This window comes from Lissotriton vulgaris, chromosome 4_1, assembly GCF_964263255.1.
Source record: "Lissotriton vulgaris chromosome 4_1, aLisVul1.2, whole genome shotgun sequence".
Lineage (NCBI taxonomy): Eukaryota > Metazoa > Chordata > Amphibia > Caudata > Salamandridae > Lissotriton > Lissotriton vulgaris.
The window spans coordinates 519630364-519655646 of record NC_141691.1 but is presented as its reverse complement, the minus strand read 5'-3'; the positions used below and the strand labels follow the sequence as shown (position 1 = coordinate 519655646).

General features: G+C 52.7%; 35 non-coding genes across 35 annotated transcripts; 14 read left to right on the top strand and 21 right to left on the bottom strand.

The window, feature by feature from the left end:
• Window positions 1-158: 158 nt before the first annotated feature.
• Window positions 159-230, bottom strand: TRNAE-UUC (transfer RNA glutamic acid (anticodon UUC)). The gene has a single exon. It is a non-coding gene; the product is annotated as a tRNA-Glu (tRNA).
• A 243-nt stretch (window positions 231-473) lies between these two features.
• TRNAL-UAA (transfer RNA leucine (anticodon UAA)) lies at window positions 474-556 on the top strand. The gene has a single exon. It is a non-coding gene; the product is annotated as a tRNA-Leu (tRNA).
• Window positions 557-1638: 1082 nt separating this feature from the next.
• Window positions 1639-1710, bottom strand: TRNAE-CUC (transfer RNA glutamic acid (anticodon CUC)). The gene has a single exon. It is a non-coding gene; the product is annotated as a tRNA-Glu (tRNA).
• A 618-nt stretch (window positions 1711-2328) lies between these two features.
• Window positions 2329-2400, bottom strand: TRNAE-UUC (transfer RNA glutamic acid (anticodon UUC)). Its single transcript has one exon. It is a non-coding gene; the product is annotated as a tRNA-Glu (tRNA).
• Window positions 2401-2643: 243 nt separating this feature from the next.
• Window positions 2644-2726, top strand: TRNAL-UAA (transfer RNA leucine (anticodon UAA)). The gene has a single exon. It is a non-coding gene; the product is annotated as a tRNA-Leu (tRNA).
• Window positions 2727-3820: 1094 nt separating this feature from the next.
• On the bottom strand, window positions 3821-3892 carry TRNAE-UUC (transfer RNA glutamic acid (anticodon UUC)). Its single transcript has one exon. It is a non-coding gene; the product is annotated as a tRNA-Glu (tRNA).
• Window positions 3893-4135: 243 nt separating this feature from the next.
• Window positions 4136-4218, top strand: TRNAL-UAA (transfer RNA leucine (anticodon UAA)). Its single transcript has one exon. It is a non-coding gene; the product is annotated as a tRNA-Leu (tRNA).
• Window positions 4219-5300: 1082 nt separating this feature from the next.
• On the bottom strand, window positions 5301-5372 carry TRNAE-UUC (transfer RNA glutamic acid (anticodon UUC)). The gene has a single exon. It is a non-coding gene; the product is annotated as a tRNA-Glu (tRNA).
• Window positions 5373-5615: 243 nt separating this feature from the next.
• On the top strand, window positions 5616-5698 carry TRNAL-UAA (transfer RNA leucine (anticodon UAA)). Its single transcript has one exon. It is a non-coding gene; the product is annotated as a tRNA-Leu (tRNA).
• Window positions 5699-6792: 1094 nt separating this feature from the next.
• On the bottom strand, window positions 6793-6864 carry TRNAE-CUC (transfer RNA glutamic acid (anticodon CUC)). Its single transcript has one exon. It is a non-coding gene; the product is annotated as a tRNA-Glu (tRNA).
• A 618-nt stretch (window positions 6865-7482) lies between these two features.
• On the bottom strand, window positions 7483-7554 carry TRNAE-UUC (transfer RNA glutamic acid (anticodon UUC)). The gene has a single exon. It is a non-coding gene; the product is annotated as a tRNA-Glu (tRNA).
• Window positions 7555-7797: 243 nt separating this feature from the next.
• On the top strand, window positions 7798-7880 carry TRNAL-UAA (transfer RNA leucine (anticodon UAA)). Its single transcript has one exon. It is a non-coding gene; the product is annotated as a tRNA-Leu (tRNA).
• Window positions 7881-8962: 1082 nt separating this feature from the next.
• Window positions 8963-9034, bottom strand: TRNAE-CUC (transfer RNA glutamic acid (anticodon CUC)). Its single transcript has one exon. It is a non-coding gene; the product is annotated as a tRNA-Glu (tRNA).
• Window positions 9035-9652: 618 nt separating this feature from the next.
• TRNAE-UUC (transfer RNA glutamic acid (anticodon UUC)) lies at window positions 9653-9724 on the bottom strand. Its single transcript has one exon. It is a non-coding gene; the product is annotated as a tRNA-Glu (tRNA).
• A 243-nt stretch (window positions 9725-9967) lies between these two features.
• TRNAL-UAA (transfer RNA leucine (anticodon UAA)) lies at window positions 9968-10050 on the top strand. The gene has a single exon. It is a non-coding gene; the product is annotated as a tRNA-Leu (tRNA).
• Window positions 10051-11132: 1082 nt separating this feature from the next.
• TRNAE-UUC (transfer RNA glutamic acid (anticodon UUC)) lies at window positions 11133-11204 on the bottom strand. The gene has a single exon. It is a non-coding gene; the product is annotated as a tRNA-Glu (tRNA).
• Window positions 11205-11447: 243 nt separating this feature from the next.
• TRNAL-UAA (transfer RNA leucine (anticodon UAA)) lies at window positions 11448-11530 on the top strand. Its single transcript has one exon. It is a non-coding gene; the product is annotated as a tRNA-Leu (tRNA).
• A 1094-nt stretch (window positions 11531-12624) lies between these two features.
• TRNAE-CUC (transfer RNA glutamic acid (anticodon CUC)) lies at window positions 12625-12696 on the bottom strand. The gene has a single exon. It is a non-coding gene; the product is annotated as a tRNA-Glu (tRNA).
• A 618-nt stretch (window positions 12697-13314) lies between these two features.
• Window positions 13315-13386, bottom strand: TRNAE-UUC (transfer RNA glutamic acid (anticodon UUC)). Its single transcript has one exon. It is a non-coding gene; the product is annotated as a tRNA-Glu (tRNA).
• Window positions 13387-13629: 243 nt separating this feature from the next.
• TRNAL-UAA (transfer RNA leucine (anticodon UAA)) lies at window positions 13630-13712 on the top strand. The gene has a single exon. It is a non-coding gene; the product is annotated as a tRNA-Leu (tRNA).
• Window positions 13713-14794: 1082 nt separating this feature from the next.
• On the bottom strand, window positions 14795-14866 carry TRNAE-UUC (transfer RNA glutamic acid (anticodon UUC)). The gene has a single exon. It is a non-coding gene; the product is annotated as a tRNA-Glu (tRNA).
• Window positions 14867-15109: 243 nt separating this feature from the next.
• On the top strand, window positions 15110-15192 carry TRNAL-UAA (transfer RNA leucine (anticodon UAA)). Its single transcript has one exon. It is a non-coding gene; the product is annotated as a tRNA-Leu (tRNA).
• A 1082-nt stretch (window positions 15193-16274) lies between these two features.
• Window positions 16275-16346, bottom strand: TRNAE-CUC (transfer RNA glutamic acid (anticodon CUC)). Its single transcript has one exon. It is a non-coding gene; the product is annotated as a tRNA-Glu (tRNA).
• A 618-nt stretch (window positions 16347-16964) lies between these two features.
• TRNAE-UUC (transfer RNA glutamic acid (anticodon UUC)) lies at window positions 16965-17036 on the bottom strand. The gene has a single exon. It is a non-coding gene; the product is annotated as a tRNA-Glu (tRNA).
• A 243-nt stretch (window positions 17037-17279) lies between these two features.
• On the top strand, window positions 17280-17362 carry TRNAL-UAA (transfer RNA leucine (anticodon UAA)). Its single transcript has one exon. It is a non-coding gene; the product is annotated as a tRNA-Leu (tRNA).
• A 1094-nt stretch (window positions 17363-18456) lies between these two features.
• Window positions 18457-18528, bottom strand: TRNAE-UUC (transfer RNA glutamic acid (anticodon UUC)). Its single transcript has one exon. It is a non-coding gene; the product is annotated as a tRNA-Glu (tRNA).
• Window positions 18529-18771: 243 nt separating this feature from the next.
• On the top strand, window positions 18772-18854 carry TRNAL-UAA (transfer RNA leucine (anticodon UAA)). The gene has a single exon. It is a non-coding gene; the product is annotated as a tRNA-Leu (tRNA).
• A 1082-nt stretch (window positions 18855-19936) lies between these two features.
• Window positions 19937-20008, bottom strand: TRNAE-UUC (transfer RNA glutamic acid (anticodon UUC)). The gene has a single exon. It is a non-coding gene; the product is annotated as a tRNA-Glu (tRNA).
• A 243-nt stretch (window positions 20009-20251) lies between these two features.
• On the top strand, window positions 20252-20334 carry TRNAL-UAA (transfer RNA leucine (anticodon UAA)). Its single transcript has one exon. It is a non-coding gene; the product is annotated as a tRNA-Leu (tRNA).
• A 1094-nt stretch (window positions 20335-21428) lies between these two features.
• TRNAE-CUC (transfer RNA glutamic acid (anticodon CUC)) lies at window positions 21429-21500 on the bottom strand. Its single transcript has one exon. It is a non-coding gene; the product is annotated as a tRNA-Glu (tRNA).
• Window positions 21501-22118: 618 nt separating this feature from the next.
• On the bottom strand, window positions 22119-22190 carry TRNAE-UUC (transfer RNA glutamic acid (anticodon UUC)). The gene has a single exon. It is a non-coding gene; the product is annotated as a tRNA-Glu (tRNA).
• Window positions 22191-22433: 243 nt separating this feature from the next.
• TRNAL-UAA (transfer RNA leucine (anticodon UAA)) lies at window positions 22434-22516 on the top strand. Its single transcript has one exon. It is a non-coding gene; the product is annotated as a tRNA-Leu (tRNA).
• Window positions 22517-23598: 1082 nt separating this feature from the next.
• TRNAE-UUC (transfer RNA glutamic acid (anticodon UUC)) lies at window positions 23599-23670 on the bottom strand. The gene has a single exon. It is a non-coding gene; the product is annotated as a tRNA-Glu (tRNA).
• Window positions 23671-23913: 243 nt separating this feature from the next.
• On the top strand, window positions 23914-23996 carry TRNAL-UAA (transfer RNA leucine (anticodon UAA)). The gene has a single exon. It is a non-coding gene; the product is annotated as a tRNA-Leu (tRNA).
• A 1094-nt stretch (window positions 23997-25090) lies between these two features.
• TRNAE-CUC (transfer RNA glutamic acid (anticodon CUC)) lies at window positions 25091-25162 on the bottom strand. The gene has a single exon. It is a non-coding gene; the product is annotated as a tRNA-Glu (tRNA).
• Between the last annotated feature and the right edge of the window lie 121 nt (window positions 25163-25283).

Below are 25283 nucleotides of genomic sequence, written 5' to 3'. Positions count from 1 at the left end.
CTCCCACCATGGGAAGCAGCTCTAAAGGAACCTTGCGAAAATCATATTTTGAGCGATACTGCGTCATGCTAGGCAAATTGTGAGTCAGAAAAGCAACTTCATTTTGAGAAGCCCTGACCTACGGGAAGGAAAAGCTTTCAAGGTCAGAAGAGGGACTTTTCCCTGACCGGGAATCGAACCCGGGCCGCGGCGGTGAAAGCGCCGAATCCTAGCCACTAGACCACCAGGGAGTAGATGCTCTAGTGTGCCTGCCTTGCTCACCCCCTTATTGTGACTAAGCTAACTCCAATATAAAAATTAACGGTAAGGTCTGAGTGGGAGAAAGTTAGGTGTCACACAGTGTGTTTGTTATAAGCAATTACTTTTAACCTCCTGCAAAAGCCTTTTAACTCTGCAATCACCTCTTGCTGGACAGCTGGTGCTACAGCAGCAAGCATAAAAAGGGAGTTGAAGAAAGTAAATCCTTGGGTCTCACCAGGGTGGCCGAGTGGTTAAGGCGTTGGACTTAAGATCCAATGGACGTTTGTCCGCATGGGTTCGAGCCCCATTCCTGGTATGGGTTTTCAGCAGGTTTGTAGGAACGTGCAGATGCTTTTGAAAAGCATTTTCCTCCGCCCTCCTCGGCCTCCCACTGCCCCTCCCCAACGGTCCCCATTCAAGCCTCAGGTGTGGAGTCTGCTGCTACTCTTCCACCAGCATGGATGCTTCCCAGAGCAATGAAGTGCCATCTACACAGAGCCCCTGCCTAGAGAAATACACCTCCTATGTCTTTTTCCACTATAGGGAGTAGGAGAAAGGGATTGCTTCCTGGGCAACATGGGTCTGCCGCTAGAATTTGCAGATTTCTCCCCTTTTTTTGATTTACGCCTACAGGCTCTCCCTTCCCAGTGGAGCAGGATCTGCTGATGCAGGCCCGGCTGGCTCAAACGTGCAAAGGGTTCTCCACAGGCCTCTGGGAAAGAAATTGAGCAGAGTTTCCTGCCCCGCCTCCTCTCGCCTTCCGAACGGGCAATGCCCTGACGGGTCCCCCACAACCTATCCTGCCCATGCCCACACCCCTGTATATGAGGGTGACCCATGTCCCTCACCCTCCATGCTCGAATGGAAGGCCTGTGTGTCCTGAGGGGAGCACCAGACAGGCATCTCTCAGGCCAGGCAGACACCTGCAGTACCTGTTAAGCTCCAAAGCCTGTACATTCCCAAGATGCAACAGGTCACTATGCAAATCAGGCAGCCCTTGCCACACCCTCCCCGCCTCTGGCCTCTGCCGCTTTCCGTACGTGCAGCTCAGCTTTTTCTTACCCAGAGGCAGACTTCCGTTTTAGCAAACAGGTGGGTTGCAGTGGGTCCAGGACGCCATTTGGAGACAAAGCCTGCGGCCCAGTCAAAGGAGGACTACCTGCCACAGGCCATGGGGTCAGAAGCCTACAAAAGGAAGCGCGCCTCGGAATACAGGATCTCACTTGCTCAAGAGCCTTGCCTCCCACCATGGGAAGCAGCTCTAAAGGAACCTTGCGAAAATCATATTTTGAGCGATACTGCGTCATGCTAGGCAAATTGTGAGTCAGAAAAGCAACTTCATTTTGAGAAGCCCTGACCTACGGGAAGGAAAAGCTTTCAAGGTCAGAAGAGGGACTTTTCCCTGACCGGGAATCGAACCCAGGCCGCGGCGGTGAGAGCGCCGAATCCTAACCACTAGACCACCAGGGAGCCCAGAGCCGTGCAGCAAAAGTTCATACACTGCTCTCCGAGTGACAAAGCTCATGGGGGCTGAAAACATATTTTATTCTACAGCAAATATGAATCGGAACTTAATCCTCATGATGCCACCAGACTGCCTGTCACTTCCAGGCACAGGCCATCCTCTCCCCCTTGCTACTGAACCGATGAATTCCTGCACAATCAGGATCCCCGGGAAAACACAAGAGGGACACCTAGTGGCTGCTGATGGCGCACAGACAGCTGGTACACCTTCTCTCACCTATCTCGTTATTCAGCTTGCTGGAAGAATACATTGCGCTTAAGCGATTCAAGAGTGCAAAGGAGAAGAGTGCTCCAAAGTAGATGTATGCATCACAGCAGGGTTTTCCAGCAATTTACCTTTCTGTTGAGCTGGTACTGCACTTCACGCCAACATAGAGCACCTGACTGGGTGGGGGACTGCGTGCGCACAAAGGTGGCTTAGGTCAATGGGGGCAAAGCAACCTGGGGCACAGGAGAACAAGCCCCATTCCTCCGCTTTCATCTATTGGGAGGGGTGCCTTTTTAAAGACCTTCTTTTAAAAAAGATACACAGACAAATTAAGCAATCTATGCTTTAGAGGGATCTTCCCTGTCCGGGAATCGAACCCGGGCCGCGGCGGTGAAAGCGCCGAATCCTAGCCACTAGACCACCAGGGAGTAGATGCTCTAGTGTGCCTGCCTTGCTCACCCCCTTATTGTGACTAAGCTAACTCCAATATAAAAATTAACGGTAAGGTCCGAGTGGGAGAAAGTTAGGTGTCACACAGTGTGTTTGTTATAAGCAATTACTTTTAACCTCCTGCAAAAGCATTTTAACTCTGCAATCACCTCTTGCTGGACAGCTGGTGCTACAGCAGCAAGCATAAAAAGGGAGTTGAAGAAAGTAAATCCTTGGGTCTCACCAGGGTGGCCGAGTGGTTAAGGCGTTGGACTTAAGATCCAATGGACGTTTGTCCGCATGGGCTCGAGCCCCATTCCTGGTATGGGTTTTCAGCAGGTTTGTAGGAACGTGCAGATGCTTTTGAAAAGCATTTTCCTCCGCCCTCCTCGGCCTCCCACTGCCCCTCCCCAACGGTCCCCATTCAAGCCTCAGGTGTGGAGTCTGCTGCTACTCTTCCACCAGCATGGATGCTTCCCAGAGCAATGAAGTGCCATCTACACAGAGCCCCTGCCTAGAGAAATACACCTCCTATGTCTTTTTCCACTATAGGGAGTAGGAGAAACTGATTGCTTCCTGGGCAACATGGGTCTGCCGCTCGAATTTGCAGATTTCTCCCCTTTTTTTGATTTACGCCTACAGGCTCTCCCTTCCCAGTGGAGCAGGATCTGCTGATGCAGGCCCGGCTGGCTCAAACGTGCAAAGGGTTCTCCACAGGCCTCTGGGAAAGAAATTGAGCAGAGTTTCCTGCCCCGCCTCCTCTCGCCTTCCGAACGGGCTTCCAAACGGGCAATGCCCTGACGGGTCCCCCACAACCTATCCTGCCCATGCCCACACCCCTGTATATGAGGGTGACCCATGTCCCTCACCCTTCATGCTCGAATGGAAGGCCTGTGTGTCCTGAGGGGAGCACCAGACAGGCATCTCTCAGGCCAGGCAGACACCTGCAGTACCTGTTAAGCTCCAAAGCCTGTACATTCCCAAGATGCAACAGGTCACTATGCAAATCAGGCAGCCCTTGCCACACCCTCCCCGCCTCTGGCCTCTGCCGCTTTCCGTACGTGCAGCTCAGCTTTTTCTTACCCAGAGGCAGACTTCCGTTTTAGCAAACAGGTGGGTTGCAGTGGGTCCAGGACGCCATTTGGAGACAAAGCCTGCGGCCCAGTCAAAGGAGGACTACCTGCCACAGGCCATGGGGTCAGAAGCCTACAAAAGGAAGCGCGCCTCGGAATACAGGATCTCACTTGCTCAAGAGCCTTGCCTCCCACCATGGGAAGCAGCTCTAAAGGAACCTTGCGAAAATCATATTTTGAGCGATACTGCGTCATGCTAGGCAAATTGTGAGTCAGAAAAGCAACTTCATTTTGAGAAGCCCTGACCTACGGGAAGGAAAAGCTTTCAAGGTCAGAAGAGGGACTTTTCCCTGACCGGGAATCGAACCCGGGCCGCGGCGGTGAAAGCGCCGAATCCTAGCCACTAGACCACCAGGGAGTAGATGCTCTAGTGTGCCTGCCTTGCTCACCCCCTTATTGTGACTAAGCTAACTCCAATATAAAAATTAACGGTAAGGTCCGAGTGGGAGAAAGTTAGGTGTCACACAGTGTGTTTGTTATAAGCAATTACTTTTAACCTCCTGCAAAAGCCTTTTAACTCTGCAATCACCTCTTGCTGGACAGCTGGTGCTACAGCAGCAAGCATAAAAAGGGAGTTGAAGAAAGTAAATCCTTGGGTCTCACCAGGGTGGCCGAGTGGTTAAGGCGTTGGACTTAAGATCCAATGGACGTTTGTCCGCATGGGCTCGAGCCCCATTCCTGGTATGGGTTTTCAGCAGGGTTGTAGGAACGTGCAGATGCTTTTGAAAAGCATTTTCCACCGCCCTCCTCGGCCTCCCACTGCCCCTCCCCAACGGTCCCCATTCAAGCCTCAGGTGTGGAGTCTGCTGCTACTCTTCCACCAGCATGGATGCTTCCCAGAGCAATGAAGTGCCATCTACACAGAGCCCCTGCCTAGAGAAATACACCTCCTATGTCTTTTTCCACTATAGGGAGTAGGAGAAACTGATTGCTTCCTGGGCAACATGGGTCTGCCGCTAGAATTTGCAGATTTCTCCCCTTTTTTTGATTTACGCCTACAGGCTCTCCCTTCCCAGTGGAGCAGGATCTGCTGATGCAGGCCCGGCTGGCTCAAACGTGCAAAGGGTTCTCCACAGGCCTCTGGGAAAGAAATTGAGCAGAGTTTCCTGCCCCGCCTCCTCTCGCCTTCCGAACGGGCAATGCCCTGACGGGTCCCCCACAACCTATCCTGCCCATGCCCACACCCCTGTATATGAGGGTGACCCATGTCCCTCACCCTCCATGCTCGAATGGAAGGCCTGTGTGTCCTGAGGGGAGCACCAGACAGGCATCTCTCAGGCCAGGCAGACACCTGCAGTACCTGTTAAGCTCCAAAGCCTGTACATTCCCAAGATGCAACAGGTCACTATGCAAATCAGGCAGCCCTTGCCACACCCTCCCCGCCTCTGGCCTCTGCCGCTTTCCGTACGTGCAGCTCAGCTTTTTCTTACCCAGAGGCAGACTTCCGTTTTAGCAAACAGGTGGGTTGCAGTGGGTCCAGGACGCCATTTGGAGACAAAGCCTGCGGCCCAGTCAAAGGAGGACTACCTGCCACAGGCCATGGGGTCAGAAGCCTACAAAAGGAAGCGCGCCTCGGAATACAGGATCTCACTTGCTCAAGAGCCTTGCCTCCCACCATGGGAAGCAGCTCTAAAGGAACCTTGCGAAAATCATATTTTGAGCGATACTGCGTCATGCTAGGCAAATTGTGAGTCAGAAAAGCAACTTCATTTTGAGAAGCCCTGACCTACGGGAAGGAAAAGCTTTCAAGGTCAGAAGAGGGACTTTTCCCTGACCGGGAATCGAACCCGGGCCGCGGCGGTGAAAGCGCCGAATCCTAGCCACTAGACCACCAGGGAGTAGATGCTCTAGTGTGCCTGCCTTGCTCACCCCCTTATTGTGACTAAGCTAACTCCAATATAAAAATTAACGGTAAGGTCCGAGTGGGAGAAAGTTAGGTGTCACACAGTGTGTTTGTTATAAGCAATTACTTTTAACCTCCTGCAAAAGCCTTTTAACTCTGCAATCACCTCTTGCTGGACAGCTGGTGCTACAGCAGCAAGCATAAAAAGGGAGTTGAAGAAAGTAAATCCTTGGGTCTCACCAGGGTGGCCGAGTGGTTAAGGCGTTGGACTTAAGATCCAATGGACGTTTGTCCGCATGGGCTCGAGCCCCATTCCTGGTATGGGTTTTCAGCAGGTTTGTAGGAACGTGCAGATGCTTTTGAAAAGCATTTTCCTCCGCCCTCCTCGGCCTCCCACTGCCCCTCCCCAACGGTCCCCATTCAAGCCTCAGGTGTGGAGTCTGCTGCTACTCTTCCACCAGCATGGATGCTTCCCAGAGGAATGAAGTGCCATCTACACAGAGCCCCTGCCTAGAGAAATACACCTCCTATGTCTTTTTCCACTATAGGGAGTAGGAGAAAGGGATTGCTTCCTGGGCAACATGGGTCTGCCGCTAGAATTTGCAGATTTCTCCCCTTTTTTTGATTTACGCCTACAGGCTCTCCCTTCCCAGTGGAGCAGGATCTGCTGATGCAGACCCGGCTGGCTCAAACGTGCAAAGGGTTCTCCACAGGCCTCTGGGAAAGAAATTGAGCAGAGTTTCCTGCCCCGCCTCCTCTCGCCTTCCGAACGGGCTTCCAAACGGGCAATGCCCTGACGGGTCCCCCACAACCTATCCTGCCCATGCCCACACCCCTGTATATGAGGGTGACCCATGTCCCTCACCCTTCATGCTCGAATGGAAGGCCTGTGTGTCCTGAGGGGAGCACCAGACAGGCATCTCTCAGGCCAGGCAGACACCTGCAGTACCTGTTAAGCTCCAAAGCCTGTACATTCCCAAGATGCAACAGGTCACTATGCAAATCAGGCAGCCCTTGCCACACCCTCCCCGCCTCTGGCCTGTGCCGCTTTCCGTACGTGCAGCTCAGCTTTTTCTTACCCAGAGGCAGACTTCCGTTTTAGCAAACAGGTGGGTTGCAGTGGGTCCAGGACGCCATTTGGAGACAAAGCCTGCGGCCCAGTCAAAGGAGGACTACCTGCCACAGGCCATGGGGTCAGAAGCCTACAAAAGGAAGCGCGCCTCGGAATACAGGATCTCACTTGCTCAAGAGCCTTGCCTCCCACCATGGGAAGCAGCTCTAAAGGAACCTTGCGAAAATCATATTTTGAGCGATACTGCGTCATGCTAGGCAAATTGTGAGTCAGAAAAGCAACTTCATTTTGAGAAGCCCTGACCTACGGGAAGGAAAAGCTTTCAAGGTCAGAAGAGGGACTTTTCCCTGACCGGGAATCGAACCCAGGCCGCGGCGGTGAGAGCGCCGAATCCTAACCACTAGACCACCAGGGAGCCCAGAGCCGTGCAGCAAAAGTTCATACACTGCTCTCCGAGTGACAAAGCTCATGGGGGCTGAAAACATATTTTATTCTACAGCAAATATGAATCGGAACTTAATCCTCATGATGCCACCAGACTGCCTGTCACTTCCAGGCACAGGCCATCCTCTCCCCCTTGCTACTGAACCGATGAATTCCTGCACAATCAGGATCCCCGGGAAAACACAAGAGGGACACCTAGTGGCTGCTGATGGCGCACAGACAGCTGGTACACCTTCTCTCACCTATCTCGTTATTCAGCTTGCTGGAAGAATACATTGCGCTTAAGCGATTCAAGAGTGCAAAGGAGAAGAGTGCTCCAAAGTAGATGTATGCATCACAGCAGGGTTTTCCAGCAATTTACCTTTCTGTTGAGCTGGTACTGCACTTCACGCCAACATAGAGCACCTGACTGGGTGGGGGACTGCGTGCGCACAAAGGTGGCTTAGGTCAATGGGGGCAAAGCAACCTGGGGCACAGGAGAACAAGCCCCATTCCTCCGCTTTCATCTATTGGGAGGGGTGCCTTTTTAAAGACCTTCTTTTAAAAAAGATACACAGACAAATTAAGCAATCTATGCTTTAGAGGGATCTTCCCTGACCGGGAATCGAACCCGGGCCGCGGCGGTGAAAGCGCCGAATCCTAGCCACTAGACCACCAGGGAGTAGATGCTCTAGTGTGCCTGCCTTGCTCACCCCCTTATTGTGACTAAGCTAACTCCAATATAAAAATTAACGGTAAGGTCCGAGTGGGAGAAAGTTAGGTGTCACACAGTGTGTTTGTTATAAGCAATTACTTTTAACCTCCTGCAAAAGCCTTTTAACTCTGCAATCACCTCTTGCTGGACAGCTGGTGCTACAGCAGCAAGCATAAAAAGGGAGTTGAAGAAAGTAAATCCTTGGGTCTCACCAGGGTGGCCGAGTGGTTAAGGCGTTGGACTTAAGATCCAATGGACGTTTGTCCGCATGGGCTCGAGCCCCATTCCTGGTATGGGTTTTCAGCAGGGTTGTAGGAACGTGCAGATGCTTTTGAAAAGCATTTTCCACCGCCCTCCTCGGCCTCCCACTGCCCCTCCCCAACGGTCCCCATTCAAGCCTCAGGTGTGGAGTCTGCTGCTACTCTTCCACCAGCATGGATGCTTCCCAGAGCAATGAAGTGCCATCTACACAGAGCCCCTGCCTAGAGAAATACACCTCCTATGTCTTTTTCCACTATAGGGAGTAGGAGAAACTGATTGCTTCCTGGGCAACATGGGTCTGCCGCTAGAATTTGCAGATTTCTCCCCTTTTTTTGATTTACGCCTACAGGCTCTCCCTTCCCAGTGGAGCAGGATCTGCTGATGCAGGCCCGGCTGGCTCAAACGTGCAAAGGGTTCTCCACAGGCCTCTGGGAAAGAAATTGAGCAGAGTTTCCTGCCCCGCCTCCTCTCGCCTTCCGAACGGGCAATGCCCTGACGGGTCCCCCACAACCTATCCTGCCCATGCCCACACCCCTGTATATGAGGGTGACCCATGTCCCTCACCCTCCATGCTCGAATGGAAGGCCTGTGTGTCCTGAGGGGAGCACCAGACAGGCATCTCTCAGGCCAGGCAGACACCTGCAGTACCTGTTAAGCTCCAAAGCCTGTACATTCCCAAGATGCAACAGGTCACTATGCAAATCAGGCAGCCCTTGCCACACCCTCCCCGCCTCTGGCCTGTGCCGCTTTCCGTACGTGCAGCTCAGCTTTTTCTTACCCAGAGGCAGACTTCCGTTTTAGCAAACAGGTGGGTTGCAGTGGGTCCAGGACGCCATTTGGAGACAAAGCCTGCGGCCCAGTCAAAGGAGGACTACCTGCCACAGGCCATGGGGTCAGAAGCCTACAAAAGGAAGCGCGCCTCGGAATACAGGATCTCACTTGCTCAAGAGCCTTGCCTCCCACCATGGGAAGCAGCTCTAAAGGAACCTTGCGAAAATCATATTTTGAGCGATACTGCGTCATGCTAGGCAAATTGTGAGTCAGAAAAGCAACTTCATTTTGAGAAGCCCTGACCTACGGGAAGGAAAAGCTTTCAAGGTCAGAAGAGGGACTTTTCCCTGACCGGGAATCGAACCCAGGCCGCGGCGGTGAGAGCGCCGAATCCTAACCACTAGACCACCAGGGAGCCCAGAGCCGTGCAGCAAAAGTTCATACACTGCTCTCCGAGTGACAAAGCTCATGGGGGCTGAAAACATATTTTATTCTACAGCAAATATGAATCGGAACTTAATCCTCATGATGCCACCAGACTGCCTGTCACTTCCAGGCACAGGCCATCCTCTCCCCCTTGCTACTGAACCGATGAATTCCTGCACAATCAGGATCCCCGGGAAAACACAAGAGGGACACCTAGTGGCTGCTGATGGCGCACAGACAGCTGGTACACCTTCTCTCACCTATCTCGTTATTCAGCTTGCTGGAAGAATACATTGCGCTTAAGCGATTCAAGAGTGCAAAGGAGAAGAGTGCTCCAAAGTAGATGTATGCATCACAGCAGGGTTTTCCAGCAATTTACCTTTCTGTTGAGCTGGTACTGCACTTCACGCCAACATAGAGCACCTGACTGGGTGGGGGACTGCGTGCGCACAAAGGTGGCTTAGGTCAATGGGGGCAAAGCAACCTGGGGCACAGGAGAACAAGCCCCATTCCTCCGCTTTCATCTATTGGGAGGGGTGCCTTTTTAAAGACCTTCTTTTAAAAAAGATACACAGACAAATTAAGCAATCTATGCTTTAGAGGGATCTTCCCTGACCGGGAATCGAACCCGGGCCGCGGCGGTGAAAGCGCCGAATCCTAGCCACTAGACCACCAGGGAGTAGATGCTCTAGTGTGCCTGCCTTGCTCACCCCCTTATTGTGACTAAGCTAACTCCAATATAAAAATTAACGGTAAGGTCCGAGTGGGAGAAAGTTAGGTGTCACACAGTGTGTTTGTTATAAGCAATTACTTTTAACCTCCTGCAAAAGCCTTTTAACTCTGCAATCACCTCTTGCTGGACAGCTGGTGCTACAGCAGCAAGCATAAAAAGGGAGTTGAAGAAAGTAAATCCTTGGGTCTCACCAGGGTGGCCGAGTGGTTAAGGCGTTGGACTTAAGATCCAATGGACGTTTGTCCGCATGGGCTCGAGCCCCATTCCTGGTATGGGTTTTCAGCAGGGTTGTAGGAACGTGCAGATGCTTTTGAAAAGCATTTTCCACCGCCCTCCTCGGCCTCCCACTGCCCCTCCCCAACGGTCCCCATTCAAGCCTCAGGTGTGGAGTCTGCTGCTACTCTTCCACCAGCATGGATGCTTCCCAGAGCAATGAAGTGCCATCTACACAGAGCCCCTGCCTAGAGAAATACACCTCCTATGTCTTTTTCCACTATAGGGAGTAGGAGAAACTGATTGCTTCCTGGGCAACATGGGTCTGCCGCTAGAATTTGCAGATTTCTCCCCTTTTTTTGATTTACGCCTACAGGCTCTCCCTTCCCAGTGGAGCAGGATCTGCTGATGCAGGCCCGGCTGGCTCAAACGTGCAAAGGGTTCTCCACAGGCCTCTGGGAAAGAAATTGAGCAGAGTTTCCTGCCCCGCCTCCTCTCGCCTTCCGAACGGGCAATGCCCTGACGGGTCCCCCACAACCTATCCTGCCCATGCCCACACCCCTGTATATGAGGGTGACCCATGTCCCTCACCCTCCATGCTCGAATGGAAGGCCTGTGTGTCCTGAGGGGAGCACCAGACAGGCATCTCTCAGGCCAGGCAGACACCTGCAGTACCTGTTAAGCTCCAAAGCCTGTACATTCCCAAGATGCAACAGGTCACTATGCAAATCAGGCAGCCCTTGCCACACCCTCCCCGCCTCTGGCCTCTGCCGCTTTCCGTACGTGCAGCTCAGCTTTTTCTTACCCAGAGGCAGACTTCCGTTTTAGCAAACAGGTGGGTTGCAGTGGGTCCAGGACGCCATTTGGAGACAAAGCCTGCGGCCCAGTCAAAGGAGGACTACCTGCCACAGGCCATGGGGTCAGAAGCCTACAAAAGGAAGCGCGCCTCGGAATACAGGATCTCACTTGCTCAAGAGCCTTGCCTCCCACCATGGGAAGCAGCTCTAAAGGAACCTTGCGAAAATCATATTTTGAGCGATACTGCGTCATGCTAGGCAAATTGTGAGTCAGAAAAGCAACTTCATTTTGAGAAGCCCTGACCTACGGGAAGGAAAAGCTTTCAAGGTCAGAAGAGGGACTTTTCCCTGACCGGGAATCGAACCCGGGCCGCGGCGGTGAAAGCGCCGAATCCTAGCCACTAGACCACCAGGGAGTAGATGCTCTAGTGTGCCTGCCTTGCTCACCCCCTTATTGTGACTAAGCTAACTCCAATATAAAAATTAACGGTAAGGTCCGAGTGGGAGAAAGTTAGGTGTCACACAGTGTGTTTGTTATAAGCAATTACTTTTAACCTCCTGCAAAAGCCTTTTAACTCTGCAATCACCTCTTGCTGGACAGCTGGTGCTACAGCAGCAAGCATAAAAAGGGAGTTGAAGAAAGTAAATCCTTGGGTCTCACCAGGGTGGCCGAGTGGTTAAGGCGTTGGACTTAAGATCCAATGGACGTTTGTCCGCATGGGCTCGAGCCCCATTCCTGGTATGGGTTTTCAGCAGGTTTGTAGGAACGTGCAGATGCTTTTGAAAAGCATTTTCCTCCGCCCTCCTCGGCCTCCCACTGCCCCTCCCCAACGGTCCCCATTCAAGCCTCAGGTGTGGAGTCTGCTGCTACTCTTCCACCAGCATGGATGCTTCCCAGAGCAATGAAGTGCCATCTACACAGAGCCCCTGCCTAGAGAAATACACCTCCTATGTCTTTTTCCACTATAGGGAGTAGGAGAAAGGGATTGCTTCCTGGGCAACATGGGTCTGCCGCTAGAATTTGCAGATTTCTCCCCTTTTTTTGATTTACGCCTACAGGCTCTCCCTTCCCAGTGGAGCAGGATCTGCTGATGCAGACCCGGCTGGCTCAAACGTGCAAAGGGTTCTCCACAGGCCCCTGGGAAAGAAATTGAGCAGAGTTTCCTGCCCCGCCTCCTCTCGCCTTCCGAACGGGCTTCCAAACGGGCAATGCCCTGACGGGTCCCCCACAACCTATCCTGCCCATGCCCACACCCCTGTATATGAGGGTGACCCATGTCCCTCACCCTTCATGCTCGAATGGAAGGCCTGTGTGTCCTGAGGGGAGCACCAGACAGGCATCTCTCAGGCCAGGCAGACACCTGCAGTACCTGTTAAGCTCCAAAGCCTGTACATTCCCAAGATGCAACAGGTCACTATGCAAATCAGGCAGCCCTTGCCACACCCTCCCCGCCTCTGGCCTCTGCCGCTTTCCGTACGTGCAGCTCAGCTTTTTCTTACCCAGAGGCAGACTTCCGTTTTAGCAAACAGGTGGGTTGCAGTGGGTCCAGGACGCCATTTGGAGACAAAGCCTGCGGCCCAGTCAAAGGAGGACTACCTGCCACAGGCCATGGGGTCAGAAGCCTACAAAAGGAAGCGCGCCTCGGAATACAGGATCTCACTTGCTCAAGAGCCTTGCCTCCCACCATGGGAAGCAGCTCTAAAGGAACCTTGCGAAAATCATATTTTGAGCGATACTGCGTCATGCTAGGCAAATTGTGAGTCAGAAAAGCAACTTCATTTTGAGAAGCCCTGACCTACGGGAAGGAAAAGCTTTCAAGGTCAGAAGAGGGACTTTTCCCTGACCGGGAATCGAACCCAGGCCGCGGCGGTGAGAGCGCCGAATCCTAACCACTAGACCACCAGGGAGCCCAGAGCCGTGCAGCAAAAGTTCATACACTGCTCTCCGAGTGACAAAGCTCATGGGGGCTGAAAACATATTTTATTCTACAGCAAATATGAATCGGAACTTAATCCTCATGATGCCACCAGACTGCCTGTCACTTCCAGGCACAGGCCATCCTCTCCCCCTTGCTACTGAACCGATGAATTCCTGCACAATCAGGATCCCCGGGAAAACACAAGAGGGACACCTAGTGGCTGCTGATGGCGCACAGACAGCTGGTACACCTTCTCTCACCTATCTCGTTATTCAGCTTGCTGGAAGAATACATTGCGCTTAAGCGATTCAAGAGTGCAAAGGAGAAGAGTGCTCCAAAGTAGATGTATGCATCACAGCAGGGTTTTCCAGCAATTTACCTTTCTGTTGAGCTGGTACTGCACTTCACGCCAACATAGAGCACCTGACTGGGTGGGGGACTGCGTGCGCACAAAGGTGGCTTAGGTCAATGGGGGCAAAGCAACCTGGGGCACAGGAGAACAAGCCCCATTCCTCCGCTTTCATCTATTGGGAGGGGTGCCTTTTTAAAGACCTTCTTTTAAAAAAGATACACAGACAAATTAAGCAATCTATGCTTTAGAGGGATCTTCCCTGACCGGGAATCGAACCCGGGCCGCGGCGGTGAAAGCGCCGAATCCTAGCCACTAGACCACCAGGGAGTAGATGCTCTAGTGTGCCTGCCTTGCTCACCCCCTTATTGTGACTAAGCTAACTCCAATATAAAAATTAACGGTAAGGTCCGAGTGGGAGAAAGTTAGGTGTCACACAGTGTGTTTGTTATAAGCAATTACTTTTAACCTCCTGCAAAAGCCTTTTAACTCTGCAATCACCTCTTGCTGGACAGCTGGTGCTACAGCAGCAAGCATAAAAAGGGAGTTGAAGAAAGTAAATCCTTGGGTCTCACCAGGGTGGCCGAGTGGTTAAGGCGTTGGACTTAAGATCCAATGGACGTTTGTCCGCATGGGCTCGAGCCCCATTCCTGGTATGGGTTTTCAGCAGGTTTGTAGGAACGTGCAGATGCTTTTGAAAAGCATTTTCCTCCGCCCTCCTCGGCCTCCCACTGCCCCTCCCCAACGGTCCCCATTCAAGCCTCAGGTGTGGAGTCTGCTGCTACTCTTCCACCAGCATGGATGCTTCCCAGAGCAATGAAGTGCCATCTACACAGAGCCCCTGCCTAGAGAAATACACCTCCTATGTCTTTTTCCACTATAGGGAGTAGGAGAAACTGATTGCTTCCTGGGCAACATGGGTCTGCCGCTAGAATTTGCAGATTTCTCCCCTTTTTTTGATTTACGCCTACAGGCTCTCCCTTCCCAGTGGAGCAGGATCTGCTGATGCAGGCCCGGCTGGCTCAAACGTGCAAAGGGTTCTCCACAGGCCTCTGGGAAAGAAATTGAGCAGAGTTTCCTGCCCCGCCTCCTCTCGCCTTCCGAACGGGCAATGCCCTGACGGGTCCCCCACAACCTATCCTGCCCATGCCCACACCCCTGTATATGAGGGTGACCCATGTCCCTCACCCTCCATGCTCGAATGGAAGGCCTGTGTGTCCTGAGGGGAGCACCAGACAGGCATCTCTCAGGCCAGGCAGACACCTGCAGTACCTGTTAAGCTCCAAAGCCTGTACATTCCCAAGATGCAACAGGTCACTATGCAAATCAGGCAGCCCTTGCCACACCCTCCCCGCCTCTGGCCTCTGCCGCTTTCCGTACGTGCAGCTCAGCTTTTTCTTACCCAGAGGCAGACTTCCGTTTTAGCAAACAGGTGGGTTGCAGTGGGTCCAGGACGCCATTTGGAGACAAAGCCTGCGGCCCAGTCAAAGGAGGACTACCTGCCACAGGCCATGGGGTCAGAAGCCTACAAAAGGAAGCGCGCCTCGGAATACAGGATCTCACTTGCTCAAGAGCCTTGCCTCCCACCATGGGAAGCAGCTCTAAAGGAACCTTGCGAAAATCATATTTTGAGCGATACTGCGTCATGCTAGGCAAATTGTGAGTCAGAAAAGCAACTTCATTTTGAGAAGCCCTGACCTACGGGAAGGAAAAGCTTTCAAGGTCAGAAGAGGGACTTTTCCCTGACCGGGAATCGAACCCGGGCCGCGGCGGTGAAAGCGCCGAATCCTAGCCACTAGACCACCAGGGAGTAGATGCTCTAGTGTGCCTGCCTTGCTCACCCCCTTATTGTGACTAAGCTAACTCCAATATAAAAATTAACGGTAAGGTCTGAGTGGGAGAAAGTTAGGTGTCACACAGTGTGTTTGTTATAAGCAATTACTTTTAACCTCCTGCAAAAGCCTTTTAACTCTGCAATCACCTCTTGCTGGACAGCTGGTGCTACAGCAGCAAGCATAAAAAGGGAGTTGAAGAAAGTAAATCCTTGGGTCTCACCAGGGTGGCCGAGTGGTTAAGGCGTTGGACTTAAGATCCAATGGACGTTTGTCCGCATGGGTTCGAGCCCCATTCCTGGTATGGGTTTTCAGCAGGTTTGTAGGAACGTGCAGATGCTTTTGAAAAGCATTTTCCTCCGCCCTCCTCGGCCTCCCACTGCCCCTCCCCAACGGTCCCCATTCAAGCCTCAGGTGTGGAGTCTGCTGCTACTCTTCCACCAGCATGGATGCTTCCCAGAGCAATGAAGTGCCATCTACACAGAGCCCCTGCCTAGAGAAATACACCTCCTATGTCTTTTTCCACTATAGGGAGTAGGAGAAAGGGATTGCTTCCTGGGCAACATGGGTCTGCCGCTAGAATTTGCAGATTTCTCCCCTTTTTTTGATTTACGCCTACAGGCTCTCCCTTCCCAGTGGAGCAGGATCTGCTGATGCAGGCCCGGCTGGCTCAAACGTGCAAAGGGTTCTCCACAGGCCTCTGGGAAAGAAATTGAGCAGAGTTTCCTGCCCCGCCTCCTCTCGCCTTCCGAACGGGCAATGCCCTGACGGGTCCCCCACAACCTATCCTGCCCATGCCCACACCCCTGTATATGAGGGTGACCCATGTCCCTCACCCTCCATGCTCGAATGGAAGGCCTGTGTGTCCTGAGGGGAGCACCAGACAGGCATCTCTCAGGCCAGGCAGACACCTGCAGTACCTGTTAAGCTCCAAAGCCTGTACATTCCCAAGATGCAACAGGTCACTATGCAAATCAGGCAGCCCTTGCCACACCCTCCCCGCCTCTGGCCTCTGCCGCTTTCCGTACGTGCAGCTCAGCTTTTTCTTACCCAGAGGCAGACTTCCGTTTTAGCAAACAGGTGGGTTGCAGTGGGTCCAGGACGCCATTTGGAGACAAAGCCTGCGGCCCAGTCAAAGGAGGACTACCTGCCACAGGCCATGGGGTCAGAAGCCTACAAAAGGAAGCGCGCCTCGGAATACAGGATCTCACTTGCTCAAGAGCCTTGCCTCCCACCATGGGAAGCAGCTCTAAAGGAACCTTGCGAAAATCATATTTTGAGCGATACTGCGTCATGCTAGGCAAATTGTGAGTCAGAAAAGCAACTTCATTTTGAGAAGCCCTGACCTACGGGAAGGAAAAGCTTTCAAGGTCAGAAGAGGGACTTTTCCCTGACCGGGAATCGAACCCAGGCCGCGGCGGTGAGAGCGCCGAATCCTAACCACTAGACCACCAGGGAGCCCAGAGCCGTGCAGCAAAAGTTCATACACTGCTCTCCGAGTGACAAAGCTCATGGGGGCTGAAAACATATTTTATTCTACAGCAAATATGAATCGGAACTTAATCCTCATGATGCCACCAGACTGCCTGTCACTTCCAGGCACAGGCCATCCTCTCCCCCTTGCTACTGAACCGATGAATTCCTGCACAATCAGGATCCCCGGGAAAACACAAGAGGGACACCTAGTGGCTGCTGATGGCGCACAGACAGCTGGTACACCTTCTCTCACCTATCTCGTTATTCAGCTTGCTGGAAGAATACATTGCGCTTAAGCGATTCAAGAGTGCAAAGGAGAAGAGTGCTCCAAAGTAGATGTATGCATCACAGCAGGGTTTTCCAGCAATTTACCTTTCTGTTGAGCTGGTACTGCACTTCACGCCAACATAGAGCACCTGACTGGGTGGGGGACTGCGTGCGCACAAAGGTGGCTTAGGTCAATGGGGGCAAAGCAACCTGGGGCACAGGAGAACAAGCCCCATTCCTCCGCTTTCATCTATTGGGAGGGGTGCCTTTTTAAAGACCTTCTTTTAAAAAAGATACACAGACAAATTAAGCAATCTATGCTTTAGAGGGATCTTCCCTGTCCGGGAATCGAACCCGGGCCGCGGCGGTGAAAGCGCCGAATCCTAGCCACTAGACCACCAGGGAGTAGATGCTCTAGTGTGCCTGCCTTGCTCACCCCCTTATTGTGACTAAGCTAACTCCAATATAAAAATTAACGGTAAGGTCCGAGTGGGAGAAAGTTAGGTGTCACACAGTGTGTTTGTTATAAGCAATTACTTTTAACCTCCTGCAAAAGCATTTTAACTCTGCAATCACCTCTTGCTGGACAGCTGGTGCTACAGCAGCAAGCATAAAAAGGGAGTTGAAGAAAGTAAATCCTTGGGTCTCACCAGGGTGGCCGAGTGGTTAAGGCGTTGGACTTAAGATCCAATGGACGTTTGTCCGCATGGGCTCGAGCCCCATTCCTGGTATGGGTTTTCAGCAGGTTTGTAGGAACGTGCAGATGCTTTTGAAAAGCATTTTCCTCCGCCCTCCTCGGCCTCCCACTGCCCCTCCCCAACGGTCCCCATTCAAGCCTCAGGTGTGGAGTCTGCTGCTACTCTTCCACCAGCATGGATGCTTCCCAGAGCAATGAAGTGCCATCTACACAGAGCCCCTGCCTAGAGAAATACACCTCCTATGTCTTTTTCCACTATAGGGAGTAGGAGAAACTGATTGCTTCCTGGGCAACATGGGTCTGCCGCTCGAATTTGCAGATTTCTCCCCTTTTTTTGATTTACGCCTACAGGCTCTCCCTTCCCAGTGGAGCAGGATCTGCTGATGCAGGCCCGGCTGGCTCAAACGTGCAAAGGGTTCTCCACAGGCCTCTGGGAAAGAAATTGAGCAGAGTTTCCTGCCCCGCCTCCTCTCGCCTTCCGAACGGGCTTCCAAACGGGCAATGCCCTGACGGGTCCCCCACAACCTATCCTGCCCATGCCCACACCCCTGTATATGAGGGTGACCCATGTCCCTCACCCTTCATGCTCGAATGGAAGGCCTGTGTGTCCTGAGGGGAGCACCAGACAGGCATCTCTCAGGCCAGGCAGACACCTGCAGTACCTGTTAAGCTCCAAAGCCTGTACATTCCCAAGATGCAACAGGTCACTATGCAAATCAGGCAGCCCTTGCCACACCCTCCCCGCCTCTGGCCTCTGCCGCTTTCCGTACGTGCAGCTCAGCTTTTTCTTACCCAGAGGCAGACTTCCGTTTTAGCAAACAGGTGGGTTGCAGTGGGTCCAGGACGCCATTTGGAGACAAAGCCTGCGGCCCAGTCAAAGGAGGACTACCTGCCACAGGCCATGGGGTCAGAAGCCTACAAAAGGAAGCGCGCCTCGGAATACAGGATCTCACTTGCTCAAGAGCCTTGCCTCCCACCATGGGAAGCAGCTCTAAAGGAACCTTGCGAAAATCATATTTTGAGCGATACTGCGTCATGCTAGGCAAATTGTGAGTCAGAAAAGCAACTTCATTTTGAGAAGCCCTGACCTACGGGAAGGAAAAGCTTTCAAGGTCAGAAGAGGGACTTTTCCCTGACCGGGAATCGAACCCGGGCCGCGGCGGTGAAAGCGCCGAATCCTAGCCACTAGACCACCAGGGAGTAGATGCTCTAGTGTGCCTGCCTTGCTCACCCCCTTATTGTGACTAAGCTAACTCCAATATAAAAATTAACGGTAAGGTCCGAGTGGGAGAAAGTTAGGTGTCACACAGTGTGTTTGTTATAAGCAATTACTTTTAACCTCCTGCAAAAGCCTTTTAACTCTGCAATCACCTCTTGCTGGACAGCTGGTGCTACAGCAGCAAGCATAAAAAGGGAGTTGAAGAAAGTAAATCCTTGGGTCTCACCAGGGTGGCCGAGTGGTTAAGGCGTTGGACTTAAGATCCAATGGACGTTTGTCCGCATGGGCTCGAGCCCCATTCCTGGTATGGGTTTTCAGCAGGGTTGTAGGAACGTGCAGATGCTTTTGAAAAGCATTTTCCACCGCCCTCCTCGGCCTCCCACTGCCCCTCCCCAACGGTCCCCATTCAAGCCTCAGGTGTGGAGTCTGCTGCTACTCTTCCACCAGCATGGATGCTTCCCAGAGCAATGAAGTGCCATCTACACAGAGCCCCTGCCTAGAGAAATACACCTCCTATGTCTTTTTCCACTATAGGGAGTAGGAGAAACTGATTGCTTCCTGGGCAACATGGGTCTGCCGCTAGAATTTGCAGATTTCTCCCCTTTTTTTGATTTACGCCTACAGGCTCTCCCTTCCCAGTGGAGCAGGATCTGCTGATGCAGGCCCGGCTGGCTCAAACGTGCAAAGGGTTCTCCACAGGCCTCTGGGAAAGAAATTGAGCAGAGTTTCCTGCCCCGCCTCCTCTCGCCTTCCGAACGGGCAATGCCCTGACGGGTCCCCCACAACCTATCCTGCCCATGCCCACACCCCTGTATATGAGGGTGACCCATGTCCCTCACCCTCCATGCTCGAATGGAAGGCCTGTGTGTCCTGAGGGGAGCACCAGACAGGCATCTCTCAGGCCAGGCAGACACCTGCAGTACCTGTTAAGCTCCAAAGCCTGTACATTCCCAAGATGCAACAGGTCACTATGCAAATCAGGCAGCCCTTGCCACACCCTCCCCGCCTCTGGCCTCTGCCGCTTTCCGTACGTGCAGCTCAGCTTTTTCTTACCCAGAGGCAGACTTCCGTTTTAGCAAACAGGTGGGTTGCAGTGGGTCCAGGACGCCATTTGGAGACAAAGCCTGCGGCCCAGTCAAAGGAGGACTACCTGCCACAGGCCATGGGGTCAGAAGCCTACAAAAGGAAGCGCGCCTCGGAATACAGGATCTCACTTGCTCAAGAGCCTTGCCTCCCACCATGGGAAGCAGCTCTAAAGGAACCTTGCGAAAATCATATTTTGAGCGATACTGCGTCATGCTAGGCAAATTGTGAGTCAGAAAAGCAACTTCATTTTGAGAAGCCCTGACCTACGGGAAGGAAAAGCTTTCAAGGTCAGAAGAGGGACTTTTCCCTGACCGGGAATCGAACCCGGGCCGCGGCGGTGAAAGCGCCGAATCCTAGCCACTAGACCACCAGGGAGTAGATGCTCTAGTGTGCCTGCCTTGCTCACCCCCTTATTGTGACTAAGCTAACTCCAATATAAAAATTAACGGTAAGGTCCGAGTGGGAGAAAGTTAGGTGTCACACAGTGTGTTTGTTATAAGCAATTACTTTTAACCTCCTGCAAAAGCCTTTTAACTCTGCAATCACCTCTTGCTGGACAGCTGGTGCTACAGCAGCAAGCATAAAAAGGGAGTTGAAGAAAGTAAATCCTTGGGTCTCACCAGGGTGGCCGAGTGGTTAAGGCGTTGGACTTAAGATCCAATGGACGTTTGTCCGCATGGGCTCGAGCCCCATTCCTGGTATGGGTTTTCAGCAGGTTTGTAGGAACGTGCAGATGCTTTTGAAAAGCATTTTCCTCCGCCCTCCTCGGCCTCCCACTGCCCCTCCCCAACGGTCCCCATTCAAGCCTCAGGTGTGGAGTCTGCTGCTACTCTTCCACCAGCATGGATGCTTCCCAGAGGAATGAAGTGCCATCTACACAGAGCCCCTGCCTAGAGAAATACACCTCCTATGTCTTTTTCCACTATAGGGAGTAGGAGAAAGGGATTGCTTCCTGGGCAACATGGGTCTGCCGCTAGAATTTGCAGATTTCTCCCCTTTTTTTGATTTACGCCTACAGGCTCTCCCTTCCCAGTGGAGCAGGATCTGCTGATGCAGACCCGGCTGGCTCAAACGTGCAAAGGGTTCTCCACAGGCCTCTGGGAAAGAAATTGAGCAGAGTTTCCTGCCCCGCCTCCTCTCGCCTTCCGAACGGGCTTCCAAACGGGCAATGCCCTGACGGGTCCCCCACAACCTATCCTGCCCATGCCCACACCCCTGTATATGAGGGTGACCCATGTCCCTCACCCTTCATGCTCGAATGGAAGGCCTGTGTGTCCTGAGGGGAGCACCAGACAGGCATCTCTCAGGCCAGGCAGACACCTGCAGTACCTGTTAAGCTCCAAAGCCTGTACATTCCCAAGATGCAACAGGTCACTATGCAAATCAGGCAGCCCTTGCCACACCCTCCCCGCCTCTGGCCTGTGCCGCTTTCCGTACGTGCAGCTCAGCTTTTTCTTACCCAGAGGCAGACTTCCGTTTTAGCAAACAGGTGGGTTGCAGTGGGTCCAGGACGCCATTTGGAGACAAAGCCTGCGGCCCAGTCAAAGGAGGACTACCTGCCACAGGCCATGGGGTCAGAAGCCTACAAAAGGAAGCGCGCCTCGGAATACAGGATCTCACTTGCTCAAGAGCCTTGCCTCCCACCATGGGAAGCAGCTCTAAAGGAACCTTGCGAAAATCATATTTTGAGCGATACTGCGTCATGCTAGGCAAATTGTGAGTCAGAAAAGCAACTTCATTTTGAGAAGCCCTGACCTACGGGAAGGAAAAGCTTTCAAGGTCAGAAGAGGGACTTTTCCCTGACCGGGAATCGAACCCAGGCCGCGGCGGTGAGAGCGCCGAATCCTAACCACTAGACCACCAGGGAGCCCAGAGCCGTGCAGCAAAAGTTCATACACTGCTCTCCGAGTGACAAAGCTCATGGGGGCTGAAAACATATTTTATTCTACAGCAAATATGAATCGGAACTTAATCCTCATGATGCCACCAGACTGCCTGTCACTTCCAGGCACAGGCCATCCTCTCCCCCTTGCTACTGAACCGATGAATTCCTGCACAATCAGGATCCCCGGGAAAACACAAGAGGGACACCTAGTGGCTGCTGATGGCGCACAGACAGCTGGTACACCTTCTCTCACCTATCTCGTTATTCAGCTTGCTGGAAGAATACATTGCGCTTAAGCGATTCAAGAGTGCAAAGGAGAAGAGTGCTCCAAAGTAGATGTATGCATCACAGCAGGGTTTTCCAGCAATTTACCTTTCTGTTGAGCTGGTACTGCACTTCACGCCAACATAGAGCACCTGACTGGGTGGGGGACTGCGTGCGCACAAAGGTGGCTTAGGTCAATGGGGGCAAAGCAACCTGGGGCACAGGAGAACAAGCCCCATTCCTCCGCTTTCATCTATTGGGAGGGGTGCCTTTTTAAAGACCTTCTTTTAAAAAAGATACACAGACAAATTAAGCAATCTATGCTTTAGAGGGATCTTCCCTGACCGGGAATCGAACCCGGGCCGCGGCGGTGAAAGCGCCGAATCCTAGCCACTAGACCACCAGGGAGTAGATGCTCTAGTGTGCCTGCCTTGCTCACCCCCTTATTGTGACTAAGCTAACTCCAATATAAAAATTAACGGTAAGGTCCGAGTGGGAGAAAGTTAGGTGTCACACAGTGTGTTTGTTATAAGCAATTACTTTTAACCTCCTGCAAAAGCCTTTTAACTCTGCAATCACCTCTTGCTGGACAGCTGGTGCTACAGCAGCAAGCATAAAAAGGGAGTTGAAGAAAGTAAATCCTTGGGTCTCACCAGGGTGGCCGAGTGGTTAAGGCGTTGGACTTAAGATCCAATGGACGTTTGTCCGCATGGGCTCGAGCCCCATTCCTGGTATGGGTTTTCAGCAGGGTTGTAGGAACGTGCAGATGCTTTTGAAAAGCATTTTCCACCGCCCTCCTCGGCCTCCCACTGCCCCTCCCCAACGGTCCCCATTCAAGCCTCAGGTGTGGAGTCTGCTGCTACTCTTCCACCAGCATGGATGCTTCCCAGAGCAATGAAGTGCCATCTACACAGAGCCCCTGCCTAGAGAAATACACCTCCTATGTCTTTTTCCACTATAGGGAGTAGGAGAAACTGATTGCTTCCTGGGCAACATGGGTCTGCCGCTAGAATTTGCAGATTTCTCCCCTTTTTTTGATTTACGCCTACAGGCTCTCCCTTCCCAGTGGAGCAGGATCTGCTGATGCAGGCCCGGCTGGCTCAAACGTGCAAAGGGTTCTCCACAGGCCTCTGGGAAAGAAATTGAGCAGAGTTTCCTGCCCCGCCTCCTCTCGCCTTCCGAACGGGCAATGCCCTGACGGGTCCCCCACAACCTATCCTGCCCATGCCCACACCCCTGTATATGAGGGTGACCCATGTCCCTCACCCTCCATGCTCGAATGGAAGGCCTGTGTGTCCTGAGGGGAGCACCAGACAGGCATCTCTCAGGCCAGGCAGACACCTGCAGTACCTGTTAAGCTCCAAAGCCTGTACATTCCCAAGATGCAACAGGTCACTATGCAAATCAGGCAGCCCTTGCCACACCCTCCCCGCCTCTGGCCTCTGCCGCTTTCCGTACGTGCAGCTCAGCTTTTTCTTACCCAGAGGCAGACTTCCGTTTTAGCAAACAGGTGGGTTGCAGTGGGTCCAGGACGCCATTTGGAGACAAAGCCTGCGGCCCAGTCAAAGGAGGACTACCTGCCACAGGCCATGGGGTCAGAAGCCTACAAAAGGAAGCGCGCCTCGGAATACAGGATCTCACTTGCTCAAGAGCCTTGCCTCCCACCATGGGAAGCAGCTCTAAAGGAACCTTGCGAAAATCATATTTTGAGCGATACTGCGTCATGCTAGGCAAATTGTGAGTCAGAAAAGCAACTTCATTTTGAGAAGCCCTGACCTACGGGAAGGAAAAGCTTTCAAGGTCAGAAGAGGGACTTTTCCCTGACCGGGAATCGAACCCGGGCCGCGGCGGTGAAAGCGCCGAATCCTAGCCACTAGACCACCAGGGAGTAGATGCTCTAGTGTGCCTGCCTTGCTCACCCCCTTATTGTGACTAAGCTAACTCCAATATAAAAATTAACGGTAAGGTCCGAGTGGGAGAAAGTTAGGTGTCACACAGTGTGTTTGTTATAAGCAATTACTTTTAACCTCCTGCAAAAGCCTTTTAACTCTGCAATCACCTCTTGCTGGACAGCTGGTGCTACAGCAGCAAGCATAAAAAGGGAGTTGAAGAAAGTAAATCCTTGGGTCTCACCAGGGTGGCCGAGTGGTTAAGGCGTTGGACTTAAGATCCAATGGACGTTTGTCCGCATGGGCTCGAGCCCCATTCCTGGTATGGGTTTTCAGCAGGTTTGTAGGAACGTGCAGATGCTTTTGAAAAGCATTTTCCTCCGCCCTCCTCGGCCTCCCACTGCCCCTCCCCAACGGTCCCCATTCAAGCCTCAGGTGTGGAGTCTGCTGCTACTCTTCCACCAGCATGGATGCTTCCCAGAGCAATGAAGTGCCATCTACACAGAGCCCCTGCCTAGAGAAATACACCTCCTATGTCTTTTTCCACTATAGGGAGTAGGAGAAAGGGATTGCTTCCTGGGCAACATGGGTCTGCCGCTAGAATTTGCAGATTTCTCCCCTTTTTTTGATTTACGCCTACAGGCTCTCCCTTCCCAGTGGAGCAGGATCTGCTGATGCAGACCCGGCTGGCTCAAACGTGCAAAGGGTTCTCCACAGGCCTCTGGGAAAGAAATTGAGCAGAGTTTCCTGCCCCGCCTCCTCTCGCCTTCCGAACGGGCTTCCAAACGGGCAATGCCCTGACGGGTCCCCCACAACCTATCCTGCCCATGCCCACACCCCTGTATATGAGGGTGACCCATGTCCCTCACCCTTCATGCTCGAATGGAAGGCCTGTGTGTCCTGAGGGGAGCACCAGACAGGCATCTCTCAGGCCAGGCAGACACCTGCAGTACCTGTTAAGCTCCAAAGCCTGTACATTCCCAAGATGCAACAGGTCACTATGCAAATCAGGCAGCCCTTGCCACACCCTCCCCGCCTCTGGCCTCTGCCGCTTTCCGTACGTGCAGCTCAGCTTTTTCTTACCCAGAGGCAGACTTCCGTTTTAGCAAACAGGTGGGTTGCAGTGGGTCCAGGACGCCATTTGGAGACAAAGCCTGCGGCCCAGTCAAAGGAGGACTACCTGCCACAGGCCATGGGGTCAGAAGCCTACAAAAGGAAGCGCGCCTCGGAATACAGGATCTCACTTGCTCAAGAGCCTTGCCTCCCACCATGGGAAGCAGCTCTAAAGGAACCTTGCGAAAATCATATTTTGAGCGATACTGCGTCATGCTAGGCAAATTGTGAGTCAGAAAAGCAACTTCATTTTGAGAAGCCCTGACCTACGGGAAGGAAAAGCTTTCAAGGTCAGAAGAGGGACTTTTCCCTGACCGGGAATCGAACCCAGGCCGCGGCGGTGAGAGCGCCGAATCCTAACCACTAGACCACCAGGGAGCCCAGAGCCGTGCAGCAAAAGTTCATACACTGCTCTCCGAGTGACAAAGCTCATGGGGGCTGAAAACATATTTTATTCTACAGCAAATATGAATCGGAACTTAATCCTCATGATGCCACC